At 41.8% G+C, this 16,971-nt stretch overlaps 1 protein-coding gene and 1 pseudogene across 1 annotated transcript in view; one reads left to right on the top strand and one right to left on the bottom strand.

Annotated features, from left to right (window-relative positions):
* The window catches only part of LOC111965026 (atrial natriuretic peptide receptor 1-like), a 76,939-nt pseudogene extending 70,052 nt beyond the window's left edge, over positions 1-6,887 (bottom strand).
* LOC111965006 (DNA-directed RNA polymerase III subunit RPC7-like) overlaps positions 1-16,971 on the top strand; it is a 737,315-nt gene that overhangs the window by 118,537 nt on the left and 601,807 nt on the right. The window lies entirely within an intron of this gene.

Raw genomic sequence — 16,971 nt, 5'->3', positions numbered from 1 at the left:
GTGGAGCAATAGGTAACAATGCCTCCTGGGTGACAGTTGTCGATATATTCATAGGGTCCCTGGTTTGAGCCCAGGTTGGGGTAAGGAGAGGAACGGAAGCAACACTGTTACACTACCATCACAGAGACAGAGCTTTGTTACTCCCAGAAACACCATTTCTGACAGGAAACAACATTAACAGGTTAATTTTAAGGAATTAACACCAAAATAATTGACAAGAAGTGCAGTCGACTGTGCAAATCCACTCATAAAATATGCATGACCCTTCACAATATTCAACTCTTCCTTTCTGTATAAGATTATCTCCATTATTATATTTATGGTTATAATTATTGCATCTGATAAATGCTGTGCTCAAGAAAGGACTCTTGGGGGAAACAAATGGCTGATTTTCTGTTGTTGTTGTTGACTAAATCTTTTTGACATTTCAGAAAATGGCCCCTTATTAAATTTCACACACCATGTACACCCACCCAGTCCACTGGGCTTAGCTCTTCTACAAGTTATATGATGAGTTACCAACGTTGAGTTATTTAAACCCCTAAACTTGATCAATATTCAATACACCACCATCTCCATCCTGCTCCCTGCAGTGCAGCAGTGGTGGTTTGGTAGGGATCCTATTTTGAAAGGAGCTGGAACAGGGGGTCAAAGTGCTCAATCAGCTAAAGGGCATTTGTACTGTTCCTATAAAATCTGTTTTATTTCTTGACTAATTCTGTTTAGTGTTTCCCAAATTTATTTTTCTCAGTTTTGTTTCCCCTATTTTTAGGTTTTCGCTCTCAAAATCCGTTTTTTTATTATACATAATCAACAAAACTGGATGTTCTAAGTCAGGGATGGGCAACTTTGATAGGGGTGGGGGCCACAAAAATCTGAACTCATCATGAGGGGCCACAGGTTGCTCACGGTTCTGCACACCCACATCCATGCGTAACAAGTATAGATAGCTGGCAGCTAAACTAATTTAGCAATCTAAAATAATTTTAGCTGACATGGGCTAATTGACTGACTATCAGTGACTGACAAAACAAGAGAAAAACAGCTGATCCACAACCATATTTAGAAATTGCACCTTGTATATTCTAGTATTTTAACTCAAGTAAGTTGAGACCTCGACTGAGTTCAAAAAAATATATACTTTTTTGAGGGGGGGGGGTTGATTCGATTGCCTTCAAATGCGGCTGCCAGTTGCCCATCCCTGTTCTAAAACCACAACAATGCATAAACCACATCAGGAGACCACTTTTGAGGTCTGTGGAAAATCTAAGACATTTTCATTTTTGGGTGTAGACACACACAAAGAGATATGAGAGACCACACTTTCAGTCTTTTTTTCCTGGATTATTGTTAAGGCCCCTGAAGCAACAATGAAACCAGTCCAAAACAATCCAAGCCATGTTATTTTTCAGTAAAGGGGGCAATTGAGAGAAGCAACAGTTGGTGAGACAATGAATGCACCCAAACAACAGACTGAGGTTCCTGCAGCACGCAAACCGTCTCTGGCGTCATTTCCTCATCATAATGGTGTGGGTATTTATTTATTGGTCCCTGGGGATGGCGGCAGGGGGTGGTGAGGTGGGGGGACATATTGTGAAAGGCTTCCTCTCTCTTGATGAGTGCTGAGGAAAAGGTCACATTACTGCTGGTGAGTGTGACAGATGTGTGTCTATGTGTTACGGTGGGCTGGGGAGGTTGTTACATTATCTTTTCGCACCCCACACACATTATTATTTTTTTGCACATTAAGCACTCCTGCCCCTCACTCTCTCCAACCATAGCGTGAGATGAGTGTTGGTGTTGTTGTGGTATTACTTGTCTCTGAGCTGTGAAAAGAGTTTCCACACGTGGAGAAAAGCAATGCATGAAATCTGAATATAAAGCAGGTCTGTCTGATCCTCAAACCATCTGCTGTTCTGAAACAAACTGACAACCACCACAACAACATGTAAATCAGCTGCTGATTGTGTGCTCTGACAGAACAGAGTTACAATCAGGAAGTATTTTTGTACTCTCATATACTGTGTAGGCTAACCCAAATGTTCCACTTGCTACTTTATGACTTAGTCTTTTCTCCTTTGAGTCAGTCATATTTCCACTATAACTCTTCCATGGGTATTCTTCTAAATGGAGTTGTACAAATGGCTGTTTCAAGCATAGGAGATTTTCTGATAAATACCGTGGGAGTTTAGTTTATTTTGATTCCTAACTGGGCCATGGCGGAGGTTATATTCAGGAAACTGCCTTTTTACTCAGATATGAATTATATTTTACACCGGTCCCAATCTAATGAACAATTGCATCCCCTATGATGGCTTTTTCCCAGGCAGGTGTATGAGCAATAAAAAACATATGTCTACGAAGGTCTTTGGGTTAAACATTTCCTGACTGTTAATGCCAAACAGACACTTTAAAGTGGCAATCAGTAGTTAAAACAATAAAGTCATCTCCGGTCCCTGTTTCGGTAAAAAGCTAAGGGATGGGGCTGGAGAAATGTAACCACTCTCAAATTCATAGACAGAGCTATGGATGCAAGGACTGACCATCCATGATATCAAAATAATATATTTAACCATGTTTTGAGGCTATATAGTTTATATTTACTTTGCTTATAAATGAGGCATTTATAAGTTATATTCTTCAAGAATCAATGAGTACATATAATTAATTTATAAGTCCAAACATGGATGTAGCAACTGCAGATTGCCCCTTTAACCTAAATACATAAAACAACTCATAAGGTCTGCACACACAGGTCAACTACACTCCATCAAAATGCATGGCTTTACAATCAGCTCTGGTCCCATGTCCTTTTTCAAATTAGTGTGGCCATTCTACCAGATCTCAGTCAGACAACCTTAACTAAAAGCCCTAATCAATCACACCCTGTTGACTGTGAATTTGGAATAAGCCAAAGACAACAGTATTCTGGCGCTCCATAAAGTACACATTTGGGTCCACGTAACCAAAACAACAAAGTTCACAGTGTGAAAACAAAAAGAAACATGTTAAGTCTCCCAGCTTTCTTGTTGAACAAAAAGACTCATATTTAATATTTGTTCCAGGACATGGATTACCAGTTTTGTTTGAACAAATCCCTAATTTGACTAAGTCCATAATTTGCTCACCTCTGGTTAAATATGATGAACTGCAGACCAACAAAAAGCAAAGGGCCAGGGTAATTAGCCCAATGACGGAGTCTGTTTAGCAGGAAATACCTACAGATCTGATATGTTGACTGCAGCTCCCTTATAAGGTCGCAGGGCTCTTGACCTCTGTTAATAAATGTCTTCTCTGGAGACGTTTTTATACCCGTGTGGGAACGGGAGAGGGAAGCTCATAGGGAACCAATCGAGAGGCTTATCTATCTATTTGTTGACTCACTTGACTTTGCAAAGAAAGTGATAGATTGGAGTAGCAATGAATTATATTTGCTTTGTACAGTACTCACTGTGCCCATTTCCTCAAAGGCAGCAGAAGGGTAAACTGAACCAAAATACAGTGGAATTTAAAAGAAATATTTATAAGAAATATTTTAAAAAATATATATCTATATATATATATATATTTCTTTTTTCATTCGATGGACAAAATTTGAGGGGTCCATAAAACTGCTGTATCATCAAATGACGCCGATCTTATTATCTCTGTCTGTCCTGGGGACAGGCCATTTGCAGCAGTGAGTTGTCTGAACTGCAAAGCATCGATTGAGCTCATAATTCTTGCTCAGGCTGCCGGCGCATTCATGCCCTGCAGCAACGATCAAAAGCTAATATCCACGCTTAACAAGCCATGCTGCTACGAATCATTCAGAGGGCAGGGGCCATCAAATATCATAGGTAATAAGTGAGACACACATGCAATCGTAAATGTGAAAACAAGCACATACAGTTTAGCTATTTTTGTACAGCTGTGTCAAACAAATTCTAAGAAATCTATGTCATGAGGGCTTCGGCTGAATAAATAACATGCTCCAAGAATGTTCTTTTTAGGCTGTTCTTAGGCTAACCATAATGAAATAAGTTCCACTGTGCCAACCCACTGAACATTAACGGATTTGCTCTCACAATATGTAGAATACAAAGCTGTGAATAAAGTGTAGTGAACATAGGGGACTCACCTCGGCCATCTTGCTTGATGTTGTGGAGCAGGTCAGAGTAGTTGACTGGTCCAGTGTTCTCCTCAAACACAAGGTCCACCGAGGTGATGTTGTTCAAGTGCAGCTCTGTGTAGAGGCCCTCCACAGCAAAGTAGCACGGCCGGTCATCCTTCTTGTTGTCACTGAACATGAGCAGCACCTGCTCCTTCCACTCAAAGTGCTTGCAGATATGGAGGCCGAACTTGCCCAGCTTTTTGTGCGTGGGGCCCGTGTTGGTGATGGACGGGTACATGTTGATGCCGTTGAAGCCCACGGCTGGGGCGCCCGCAGTTACCATGGGGATGTCCCAGTGGGTGGTGAAGAGGCCCACTGGGGAGGAGGTGTAGTCACAGCCCGGCCCAATGAAAGCCCAAGGGTCGTAGGCGAACTTGAGGTCAACAGCCATGAGTGGGGCGATGGACTCAGAGCAGATGCCTTCTTCGTTCTCGCTGTTCTCAAACACGTAACCCAGGTGGTGGCCACGGAGGAGCGCTGGGTCAGCGTTGATGGTGTTGATGGCTCGGTCCAGAGCCGGACCCACACGGGGCCAGGCCCAGGGGTAGGCAGTGTTTCTCTGTGGTAGGATGATGGCCAGCGTGATGTTCCCGTGCTGCCGATGGTCCCGGTGCTCTCTGGGGCGTCGGTGTGAATCACGGTGCTGGGAGGACTTGCCAGACTGGACCCACTGGAGACAGGCACCCAGCAGCAGAAGAAGAACCAGCAACAGTTTCACTCCCTCCATCCTCATCCTGCTAGGCTGCTGAATAATGTCCTTGTGAATTATTTATCCTGTCGAGCTAAAGAGGGAGACATAGGAAGACATTTGTACACAGAGACACACACACACACAAAAGGCTCAGTTTTAAGTCTCTTCATGTCTGTTCAACTCTGTTCAAAGAGCTGTTTTGCTTCGTCACAACTGAATTCCCTCAAACTATTTTTCTTCATGTCACGTTTGAATGGCCTTTGCACTACCATGTTATAGAACATCTGTGAGAGGGTGACTCCCTTATACCAGACTAAAGTTACTGAGTTACTGGGCAGTTCTGATCCCTCAAATCAGATTTATACTCAGGAGTTGAGAATATAAACAGAATAATTAACCATGCATCAAAGAATGTCAACATGTGTGACAAAATACTTGTCACAGCTTCCTTTAGTAAGTTATAGTGAAGGTGAACTTTCTTAGACAATTACATGGTTGTTAATTGCCTCTATCAAACTGGTAGATCATTGTGCTTGCACCTGACATGATATGCATTGATTTAACTGTTAAACTGCACTCGTTGAGATTTGTTTAGCATCAAAGCCTGGTACACCACCAAATACCTAAACAATTAAGCAATAATCGAAGTTGCCTTGCATGCCATTTTCACATGCATGTAGGCTAGATAGAACAGTGTTCAATCTGAGGGCAATTACTTTGATTCATTTGAAGCTATAGGCTACATCTTGTTTATAAAGTATTTTATCAAAAAAACAAACAATTGAGTAATAGAGCGCATAGGGTTATGATAAACTGATGTCTGAAATCAGATAAAGGCTTTTTCTAGTAGATAACACATATTTAAAACTTCTAAATGTATACATAACAAAACCTAAAACGTTATAAGGACGGTATGCCTGTTTTTTTTAAAGCTATTAGCCTTATATTAAGCCTAAATATTTGTTCTCACATCATAGCCTACACTCAAAAGTAATTTGGGAAAACGTGGTACGCTGTCTGGCTGTAGCCGATATAATTTGTTGCAGCTACAAAAACATATTTGACATCTGCCTAAATACAATACAATTACCTTAAATTGAGTTTTCTCCCTCCATGTCAAACTCTGGTTTATTACGACGTCTTGGCATGTGTGACTGTCAGTGACTGAGGTGAAATATCAGCTGGGAGGCTCGAGCCGTGCGTGGGCAGAGGTACTGATGGGCAAGCGAAACCCGCGAAAAGGCAACGCGTGGTTCGAAAGCCGGGGATATCGACCAAAAAAACGTCAATTAAGTTTTTCCTTTTAGTTGCGCCCAAAGAAACAAATAAAATTGGAAAATCAACCGAATGAATGCACAGCCACAGTCAGTCATTTGAGAGGTACTAGCTCCCACCTCTTATTACCAAAGAAAACAGACTGGACAAAGTTGACGTTGGCTTTCCCGATTCAATTATTTTAGGCTAAGCCATGACAGTCGTTGGTTATTTGCTGTGTCAGACAGAGTAGCCTATCTCTGCAGAAAATGTGCCTGTTGTTTCATAGTTGTAGCATGAGAAGGTGTAACTTTTTGCCTGAATTAGAAAATAGTCCAGGGAAAGGCTAGCAAAGTACCAGCACTGCTCAGCACCTTTAGCTGTGTTGCAGGTCCCCAACTCAGGGAAGCGGATTCTAGGCCTGCATGGGTCAGCTGTTGAACTCCAGGGTCAGGAAATCCCACCGCATCAGGTAGAGAAAACGAGACGACAAAAGTAGTGTGCCGTCACACACCAGGATAATCCTCTACAGCCACAGGTCAAAGAAACACGCGCACACACACTCTACCTCCCTTCGTCTGGTCTGAGGGTGTGTCCGGCTTCTCACACAGCTGTAGATCCCTGTGTTTGTGACCCCCTGTTGTTTGTGTGTGTATGTCTGGTTTCATGACAGTATTCCTTGTACTCTGTCTGTCTATTTCAGTGTTGCGCTGGATAGCCTGAGGCAGCCTTGGCCAGTCGGAGTAGAGACTGACTGCCTGACGCTGGAACAGTGTGTATGTGCTTGTATGAAAGTGTGTGTGTTCATCTCGTGGCGCCGTTTTACTCGGGCACAGGGGGTAGGCTTTCGTTTCCACTGGAGCGGGAGGGAGGAGAGAGAGAATGCGAGAGAGGAGGAGTGGATCTATTATACAAATATTTCTTATCGCGCAATTAGCACAGTGGTAAATAATTATACCACAGAGGATCTGTATTTAAAAGCATGTCCAACAGTCTACGTTGAGAGAAATTATACCAGTTGTTGAGTGCATGCATCTTCTCATAAAATATCGGGGGTTGAACATGTATATCAGGTTACACACACACAGTACGTTTACATGCACAGTAATAATTATAGATTAAACTGATTATGGCAGTAGGCAGATTATGCAATAGTCATGTAAAAACCTTACTCTGTTTATCTTAATCGGCGTAAAGTCAAAATCGAAGTAAGCATACGCCAACTAAAACACCAGCAATCTTTCGAATTATGTAGACCTAAACACCGGCGTTCCAGCTGTGTATTTGATCTGTGGTTGTGCTAGCACTAGCTTAGAGAGCCTCCCTCTTTGAAGTGAGTTCCGAACAACTGAATGAATGCGTTTAGTAGTTTTAACAAACAAACTTTATATGTCCGAACTCAGAATCAAATATGCATCCCAAAAATACCACAGTCGCTGTTGTAGAACGTTTATATTGATTGCCGATTTTCTGCATTTATCAGAGTGCCATCGAGCCTGATTTCAGATGTGTCCAAGTAAACAGGATTATTAGGCGAAATCGTTCTTCTTGCAATGCATATAGGTTAACTAACCTAACATTTTAGTCGAACTGTTATATTAATCTGACTATCCACAATAATGTCATTATTGTGTGCAGGTAACCATACTCATGATGTGAGCGAATATATTTTCTGAGAGCAACTGTTTGTGACATGTGAAGGCCATGATCAGGGCCGCCTGACTACTGCATTTGGGGCCACGAGGCAACGGCCTCCAGGGGCCCACTGAGGTGGTCAGGAAATCAGCTAACTTCCTGCATTTCAACACATACTGCCATGGTGCAGAGAGAAAGGTGTAGTTATAAAGCACCTTTCCTGCAATTCTACACTGTTGCCACAGGGCAGGGGGAAAATGTGCTGTTTTACAGCTCATCTCATGCGTTTGTTTACATTTTGCCATGAGTCTGAGACAAAATATTGCAGTTTTAAAGCTAATTTCCTGCAATGCTACACATCTTTCTATCATATGCTATCTGGGGAGCCCTGACCCTGGAGGCCGGGGCCCCGGGGTACGTGCTCTGCATCCCCTTTTGGTAAAAATAAGATTTTAAAAAAAGTCTAAAACAAAATGCACACCGGAGGAACTCAAAATCCAAAAACACCTCATGGCCATCTAAAAACCATTTAAAATTAAGTGCTTAATAAAATATTATACAGCATATACAGAACTCACATTTCATTCATTCATTCTGAACAGCACATCTGTCCAGTGAGGAGACATCAGTTGAACGGTTTTAAACTAGGCAGTATTTTAGTCCCTGATCTCTGGAGGCATGAGACAGCAGGCACAAGCTGTGCTGTATGAGTGCCCAATCTCTTCGTGGTCAAACTGCCACTGAGCTGATTCCCTCACCGCGGGATCATTACAGCTATTAGATTTAAAACGGAAACATTGTCTCTCAGCCTCAGGTAGCCTAGCGGTTAAGAGCATTAGGCAAGTCGCTGGTTCCAATCCCCGAGCCAGCAAGGTGGGAAAATCTGCTGTTCTGTCCTTGAGCAAGGCAGTTAACAACTGCTCCCTGGGTGCTGATGACGTGGATGTCCATTAAGGAATCCCCTCGCACCGCTCTGATTCAGAGGGGTTGGGTTAAATGCAGAAGACACATTTCGGTTGAAAGCATTCAGTTGTGCAACTGACTACCTATCCCCCTTTCCCTATTTTGTACATGTCAAGTCATAACTCTCACTCATGTAAAATGTATGATTGTCATACCTTTTCAAAAAAAATAATCATTGTGTCAAGACAAAAGTGTTGCTTGGTGACTGACTGACAACCTACTGCCATTTCTTCATCATCAGGCATATGTAATAGCAGAGAGACATTTCTTGAGACCTGGCGTGGGCAGATAATAGTTATTGCCTTCCGATATTCCATTTTTTTAAAAGCTAGGACCCCGTACATTATAGCTGTGTAGGTGAAGCAAAATGCCGTTTTGAGTGAAAAATGCATTCTGTACATTTCCATGTGAAAGCCATGAACATTGTAGCCGTTCTAATCCTTCCTCTGTTCCCTGAAGAGCTGTAGAATCCTGCAGTCTTTTCCTCACCCCAATGTCTTCCTTCCCCCTCATATTTTTGTGTTATTCTTTCTCTAGGGCTTATCTTTCCTCTCTTCTATGCCCTCTTACCCAACAGCAGTTTACAGATCAATAAACTCAACAAATCCCTTTGACAAACAAACAATTCTAGGAGAAAAACAAGAAAGGGAGACGCCCCACGTAAATCACATTTGCCAATGAACTGGCATTCAACCAAGAGGTTTATCTCCCTTGTGGCCAAGATGACACCAGTGCTGTGCCATGTCGGTTTCCCTCGCCTCTACCCTGCTCACTTATAGACATGCATAGACAGAGCACATGTAAAATGCAGATAAAGTACCACTTAACAGGATGCAACAGTTGTAACCTATTAACACACACTACTCTCCTTTCTATATTTCCCCATATCTATATCTAACACACTCATTATCGAATTCTCCCCCAGAATCGCTGTCACTTTTTCTTCAATCTCTAAATTACTCTCCAAGGCTGTGGTTTGAGAACACATCCCCAATTACAGTGCTTTCAGAAAGTATTCATAACCTCTGAATTATTCCACATTGTGTTACAGCCTGAATTTCTAAATTGATTAAATAGATTTTGTTTCCCCATCTACATACAATACCCCATAATCACATGACAAAGTTAAAATATGTTTTTAGAAATGTTTGCAAATGAATTGAAAATGAAATACAGAAATATCTAATTTACAAAAGTATTTACATCCGAGTCAAAACATGTTAGAATCACCTTTGGCAGCGATTACAGCTGTGAGTCTTTCTAGGTAAGTCTCTAAGAGCTTTCCACATCTGGATTGTACAATATTTGCACATTATTATTWAAAAAATTATTCAAGGTCTGCCAAGTTGGTTGTTGATCATTGCTAGACAGCCATTTTCTAGTTTTGTCATAGACTTTCAACCCGATTCAAGTCCAAACTGTAACTAGGCCTCTCATGAACATTCAATGTTGTCTTGGTAAGCAACTCCAGTGTATATTTGGCCTTGTGTTTTAGGTTATTATCCTGCTGAAAGATGAATTTGTCTCCCAATGTCTGTTGGAAAGCATACTGAACTAGGTTTTCCTATATGATATAGCCTGTACGTATGTAACAGTTTTAACTTTTACGGCGTCCCCTCACCCCGACCCGGGCGCGAACCAGGGACCCTCTGCACACATCAACAACGGTCGCCCACGAGGCATCGTTACGACACACAATTAATCTTCTCCTTTCCCCCTTCTGATAACCAGGTGGCGAATCGCATCTCTGCATGTCTGGCAGACATATCAGTGTGGATGACGGATCACCACCTCAAGCTGAACCTCGGCAAGAACGGAGGACTGCTGCTTCCTCCCGGGGAAGGACTGCCCGTTCCATGATCTCGCCATCACGGTTTGACAACTCCATTGTGTCCTCCTCCCAGAGTGCTAAGAACCTTGGCGTGATCCTGGACAACACGCTGTCGTTCTCAACTAACACAAGGCGGTGACCCGTTCCTGTAGGTTCATGCTCTACAACACTTCGCAGAGTACGACCCTGCCTCACACAGGAAGCGGCGCAGGTCCTAATCCAGGCACTTGTCATCTCCCGTCTGGACTACTGCAACTCGCTGTTGGCTGGGCTCCCTGCCTGTGCCATTAAACCCCTACAACTCATCCAGAACGCCGCAGCCCGTCTGGTGTTCAACCTTCCCAAGTTCTCTCACGTCACCCCGCTCCTCCGCTCTCTCCACTGCTTCCAGTTGAAGCTCGCATCCGCTACAAGACCATGGTGCTTGCCTACGGAGCTGTGAGGGGAACGGCACCTCCGTACCTTCAGGCTCTGATCAGGCCCTACACCCAAACAAGGGCACTGCGTTCATCCACCTCTGGCCTGCTCGCCTCCCTACCTCTGAGGAAGTACAGCTCCCGCTCAGCCCAGTCAAAAACTGTTCGCTGCTCTGGCACCCCAATGGTGGAACAAACTCCCCCACGACGCCAGGTCAGCGGAGTCAATCACCCACCTTCCGGAAACACCTGAAACACCACCTCTTAAGGAATACCTAGGATAGGATAAAGTAATCCTTCTAACCCCCCCCCCCCCCCCCCCCCTTTAAAAGATTAGATGCACTATTGTAAAGTGGTTGTTCCACTGGATATCATAAGGTGAATGCACCAACTTGTAAGTCGCTCTGGATAAGAGCGTCTGCTAAATGACTTAAATGTAAATGTTACCCATCGCTCCACAAAGGCCGCGGCCCTTGCAGAGCAAGGGGAAACCCTACTTCAAGTCTCAGAGCAAGTGACGTAACCGATTGAAACGCTATTAGCGCGCAGCACCGCTAACTAACTAGCCATTTCACATCCGTTACACGTAGCTCTATTCCATGTATTTTTATTCTATTACTTTAGTGCCTTGTTGCAAACAGGATGCATGTTTTGGGATATGTGTATTATGTACAGGCTTCCTTCTTTTTACTCTGTCATTTAGGTTAGTATTGTGGAGTAACTACAATGTTGTTGATCCATCCTCAGTTGTCTATCACAACCATGAAACTCATGTCACCATTAGCCTCATGGTGAAATCCCTGAGCAGTTTCTTTCCTCTCCGGCAACTGAGTTAGGAAGGATGCCTGTCTATCTTTCTAGTGACTGGGTGTATTAATACACCATCCAAAGTGTAATTAATAACTTCACCATGCTCAAAGGGATATTCAATGTGTGCTATTGAAATGTATACTCATCTACCAATAGGTGCCCTTCTTTGCAAGGCATTGGAAAACCTACCTGGTCTTCGTGGTTGAATCTGTGTTTGAAATTCACTGCTCGACTGAGGGACCTTACATATAATTGTATGTCTGGGTACAGAGATGAGGTAGTCAATCAAAAATAATGTTAAACACTATTATTGCACACAGTGTGAGTCCATGCAATTTGTGACTTGTGAAGCACATTTTTACTTCTGAACTTATTTAGGCTTGACATAACAAAGGGATGGAATACTTATTGACTCAATACATTTCAGCTATTTATTTTTATTAATAAAAAATCTAAAAACATATACTAAACAAAAATATAAATGCAACATGTAAGGAGTTGGTCACATGTTTCATGAGCTGAAATAAAAGATACCAGAAATATTCCATATGCACAAAAATCTTATTTCTCTCAAATTTTGTGCACAAATTTGTTTACATCCCTGTTAGTGAACATTTCTCCTTTGCCAAGATAATCCATCCACATGACAGGTGTGGCATATCAAGAAGCTGATTAAACAGCATGATCATTACACAGGTGCACCTTGTGCTGGGGACAATAAAAGGCCACTAAAATGTGCAGTTTTGTCAGTCAATACAATGCCACAGATGTCTCAAGTTGAGGGAGTGCGCAATTGGTATGCTGACTGCACAAATTTAAATGTTCATTTCTCTACCATAAGCCACCTCCAGCGTCATTTTAGATAACTTGGCAGTATGTCCAACCGGCCTCATAACCACAGACCACGTGTGACCACGCCAGCTCAGGACCTTCAAATGTTGCTTCTTCACCTGCGGGATCGTCTGAGACCAGCCACCCGGACAGCTGGTGAAACTGAGGAGTATTTCTGTCTGTGGTAAAGCCCTTTGTGGGGAAAAACTCATTCTGATTGGCTGGTACTGGCTCCCAAGTGGGTGGGCCTATGTATGCTGCATATTGCATTTATATTTTTCTTCAGTATAATTCCACTTTGACATTATGGGTTATTGTGTGTAGGCCAGTGACAAACAATCTCTATTTAATCCATTTTAATTTCAGGCTGTAACACAAAATGTGGAAAAAGTCAAGGGGTGTGAATACTTTCTGAAGGCACTGTATTTTGTGCAAGCACAGACTAGCAGATGCTGCTATATACCCTTTTCACTTGCTTGATCACTGAATATTTCATATTTAACCATGACCTTTAGATCAAAGCCAACCGGTAACAAGAAAACCTTTTCTTGTTCCACTACAGACGAGGGAAATCATAGAGAGCTCTGGCACTGTGCCACCATAGCATTGAACATTATTTCCTCTGTCTCTGTTAGTACATTTCCATCCACAGTTTTTAGAGTAAAGTCATATCATACAAAAAAAAAATCACAACAGCTTAGAGATGGAAACAGGAAGTTTCAGTACAATGTTATAAATACCGACATAATTTGTTCGTTCAACATGGTGGGATCATTTTGTGTCTGTAAAATTAAGTATGCGAGAAATAGCGGTATAAATGCCTTTATTCACAAATATTGATATAATAACTATCATATTGAAGCAAACTTAGAGTCACTCAATATGGCGGTTGGTCTATGACTCAGGAAACTATACCATTTATTATGCTAAAGATTAAATAAATTATGATGAACTTCATAGGGTTGTGAAAGTGGACGATGAGCTTGATGCTCCTTTCCAATAAATATCAAGGGTCTTGACATGATGAACAATGCTAGACTGCCATTTGACAAATAAAACAATTCTTGCTCTTATCCATAATAATCTCATCATGTAGACTAGCCTACCTGCACTGTATCTGCAAGCTGTTGGCTCGAGTGCACGTGCCAAGACCAGAGTAGACAAATTTGCTATTTAAAGCAACAGTTCTTGTGACAAAACTATCTGTAGAATTGAAAAAGCAATGGAAACACATTGAACTTTCAATTTTGTGTGCACTACATCATCATGTACTGATTTTTATCCGCAACAAGTCAGTTTGGTGGAAACACCACTGGTGGGAAAATACGCATATTTTCTTAATGGAGATTTTTAAATATTTGCATGAAAATCTATCACCAATTAGATGGACACCTAGATATGTAGATATTTCATTTTCATCTATGGTTAATATAGTTGCTTTTCATCACAATTTCGATCTATCTGTTCCTGCATTATGTTTCCTTCCTCATTTTTGCTAACACAGACAAGTCCGTGCAATGAAGGGGTTAGTGGTGGGGAGGAATGTCCATTAGTGGGTTAACAAAGTGTGGGAGTCTGTCATGTCAGCTTCCTCTCTGGTGCCCTCTAGCCCTGCACCTCTCTCTCCTTATCAGGGAAAGTGTAGGAAGGAGTACCCAAGAACAGATTACTGCACCACTCCTCAGGGCTCCATGCTAAGCAAACCTAAGTGCGGCTGTGGCAATTTTTCCATGTACTGTAGTTTCCAGTATTGGGCTATTTTAGGATAAATAGGAGTACCCAATACAGCCAAGATATATATGGTATATACAGTTGAAGTAGGAAGTTTACATACACCTCAGCAAAATACATTTAAACTCAGTTTTTCACAATTCCTGACATTTAATCCTAGTAAAAATTCCCTGTCTTCGGTCAGTTAGGATCACCACTTTATTTTAAGAATGTGAAATATCAGAATAATAGTAGAGAGAATGATTTATTTCAGCTTTTATTTCTTTCATCACAATGCCAGTGGGTCAGAAGTTTACATACACTCAATTAGTATTTGGTAGCATTGCCTTTAAATAGTTTAACTTGGGTCAAACGTTTTGAGTAGCCTTCCACAAGCTTCCCACAATAAATTGGGTGAATTTTGCCCATTCCACCTGACAGAGCTGGTGTAACCGAGTCAGGTTTGTACGCCTCCTTGCTCGCACACACTTTTTCAGTTCTTCACACAAATTTTCTATAGGATTGAGGTCAGGGCATTGTGATGGCCACTCCAATACCTTGACTTTGCTGTCCTTAAGCCATTTTGCCAGAACTTTGGAAGCATGCTTGAGGTCATTGTCCATTTGGAATACCCAATTGTGACCAAGCTTTAACTTCCTGACGGATGTCTTGAGATGTTGCTTCAATATGTCCACATAATTCTCCTTCCTTATGATGCCATCTATTTTGTGAAGTGCACCAGACCCTCCACAACATGATGCTGCCACTCCCATGCTTCACGGTTGTGATGGTGTTCTTCGGCTTGCAATCCTCCCCCTTTTTCCTCCAAACATAACGATGGTCATTCTGACCAAACAGTTCTATTTTTGTTTCATCAGACCAGAGGACATTTCTTCAAAAAGTATGATCTTTGTCCCCATGTGCAGTTGCAAACCGTAGTCTGGCTTTTTTATGGTGGTTTTGGAGCAGTGGCTTCTTCCTTGCCGAGTGGCTTTTCAGGTTATGTCGATATAGTACTCGTTTTACTGTGGATATAGATACTTTTGTACCTGTTTCCTCCAGCATCTTCACAAGGTCCTTTGCTGTTGTTTTGGGATTGATTTGCACTTTTCGCACCAAAGTACATTCATCTCTAGGAGACAGAATGCGTCTCCTTCCTGAGCGGTATGACGGCTGCGTGGTCCCATGGTGTTTATACTTGCATACTATTGTTTGTACAGATGAACGTGGTACCTTCAGGCGTTTGGAAAAAAAACTTTTTCTGAGGTCTTGGCTGATTTCTTTTGATTTTCCCATGATGTCAAGCGAAGAGGCACTGAGTTTGAAGGTATGCCTTGAAATACATCCACAGGTACACCTCCAATTGACTCAAATGATGTCAATTAGCCTATCAGAAGCTTCTAAAGCCATGACATAATTTTCTGGAATTTTCCAAGCTGGTTAAAGGCACAGTCAACTTAGTGTATGTAAACTTCTGACCCACTGGAATTGTGATACAGTGAATTATAAAAGAAATAATCTGTCTGTAAACAATTGCTGGAAAAATTACTTGTGTCATGCACAAAGTAGATGTCCTATCCGACTTGCCAAAACTATAGTTTGTTAACAAGAAATTTGTGGAGTGGTTGAAAAACAAGTTTTAATGACTCCAACATAAGTGTAAGAAAACTTACGACTTCAATTGTATGTAATTAATTAGATCTATATCAATGACCATATCACATTCACCGGGCTGCCAGTAGAAGACTGAAGATTTCATGTTACAATAGTTATGGGTGGCCGTTTTCCAGAAGATCACCACAAAAGAAGCTCATATAAGGTGCATTTTGTCCCACATGAACAGATTACCTGGTTGGCAAAATGAATATGGCACTGGGACAGCATTATACCCTGCTGCAAATTAGGTTTCTGTTACGTCTCACTGTTGTTCCCATGAGATGCCGACTGGGAGGGAAGAAGAGAGTTGCTGAGTGAAAGAACGACTCAGTTCACTCAATCTGTCTCAGCAGATTGTGTGCAAAATTCACATTCCGTACCCTCCCCATCGGCTCAGGGCAAGATGCTCATCAGTGTCCCTGAACGTCAACAAAACATATTAATGCTTGCTGTTGAGCGAATTTGACATTCATCTTCTTTCTGTGCTGCATCATTTTATTAGATTGGAAAGAAATCCTACTTTTTGAAATAAAAAGATAAGTCAGTTTTCTAAGTTTAAAAATGAGTTTAGGGTCACAAAGCCAGCACACACTAAAACAAAAAAACAACCTGACATCTCATCCCAAGCTTTTGAACATGGCTGTCTGCTATCATCATGGAGCCGTGACTTTTCCTCTGGTACATACTAGCCTACATCCCCGTTTCCACCAGGTTAGGTCTCACATTCTGTAATGGAATTAAAAATTAATGCTTTGGTTCAAGTAAAACATTTTAACAAAGTTGATTATTCTACTATTTATTTTTAAAGCCTCAGATCTTTTTTTATTTACAGGCTGACACAATTACCGTATAATTGTGTAACCAACGATTAAGGATGAAGACCGTCATGAAAATAAAATAACTGCCATAACCGTAAAAAAACAACAGCTGACTGAAGACGGGACGGCCGGGCATTCATGCGGTTGAGTCAGTTTCCGCAGTAACATGGACCCTTTGCAACATGAAACTTTGTTTATTTCAG

This window comes from Salvelinus sp. IW2-2015, linkage group LG6.1 (assembly GCF_002910315.2).
Source record: "Salvelinus sp. IW2-2015 linkage group LG6.1, ASM291031v2, whole genome shotgun sequence".
NCBI lineage: Eukaryota > Metazoa > Chordata > Actinopteri > Salmoniformes > Salmonidae > Salvelinus > Salvelinus sp. IW2-2015.
The sequence above is the reverse complement of the archived record's forward strand: the minus strand, read 5'-3'. Positions and strand labels throughout refer to the sequence as shown.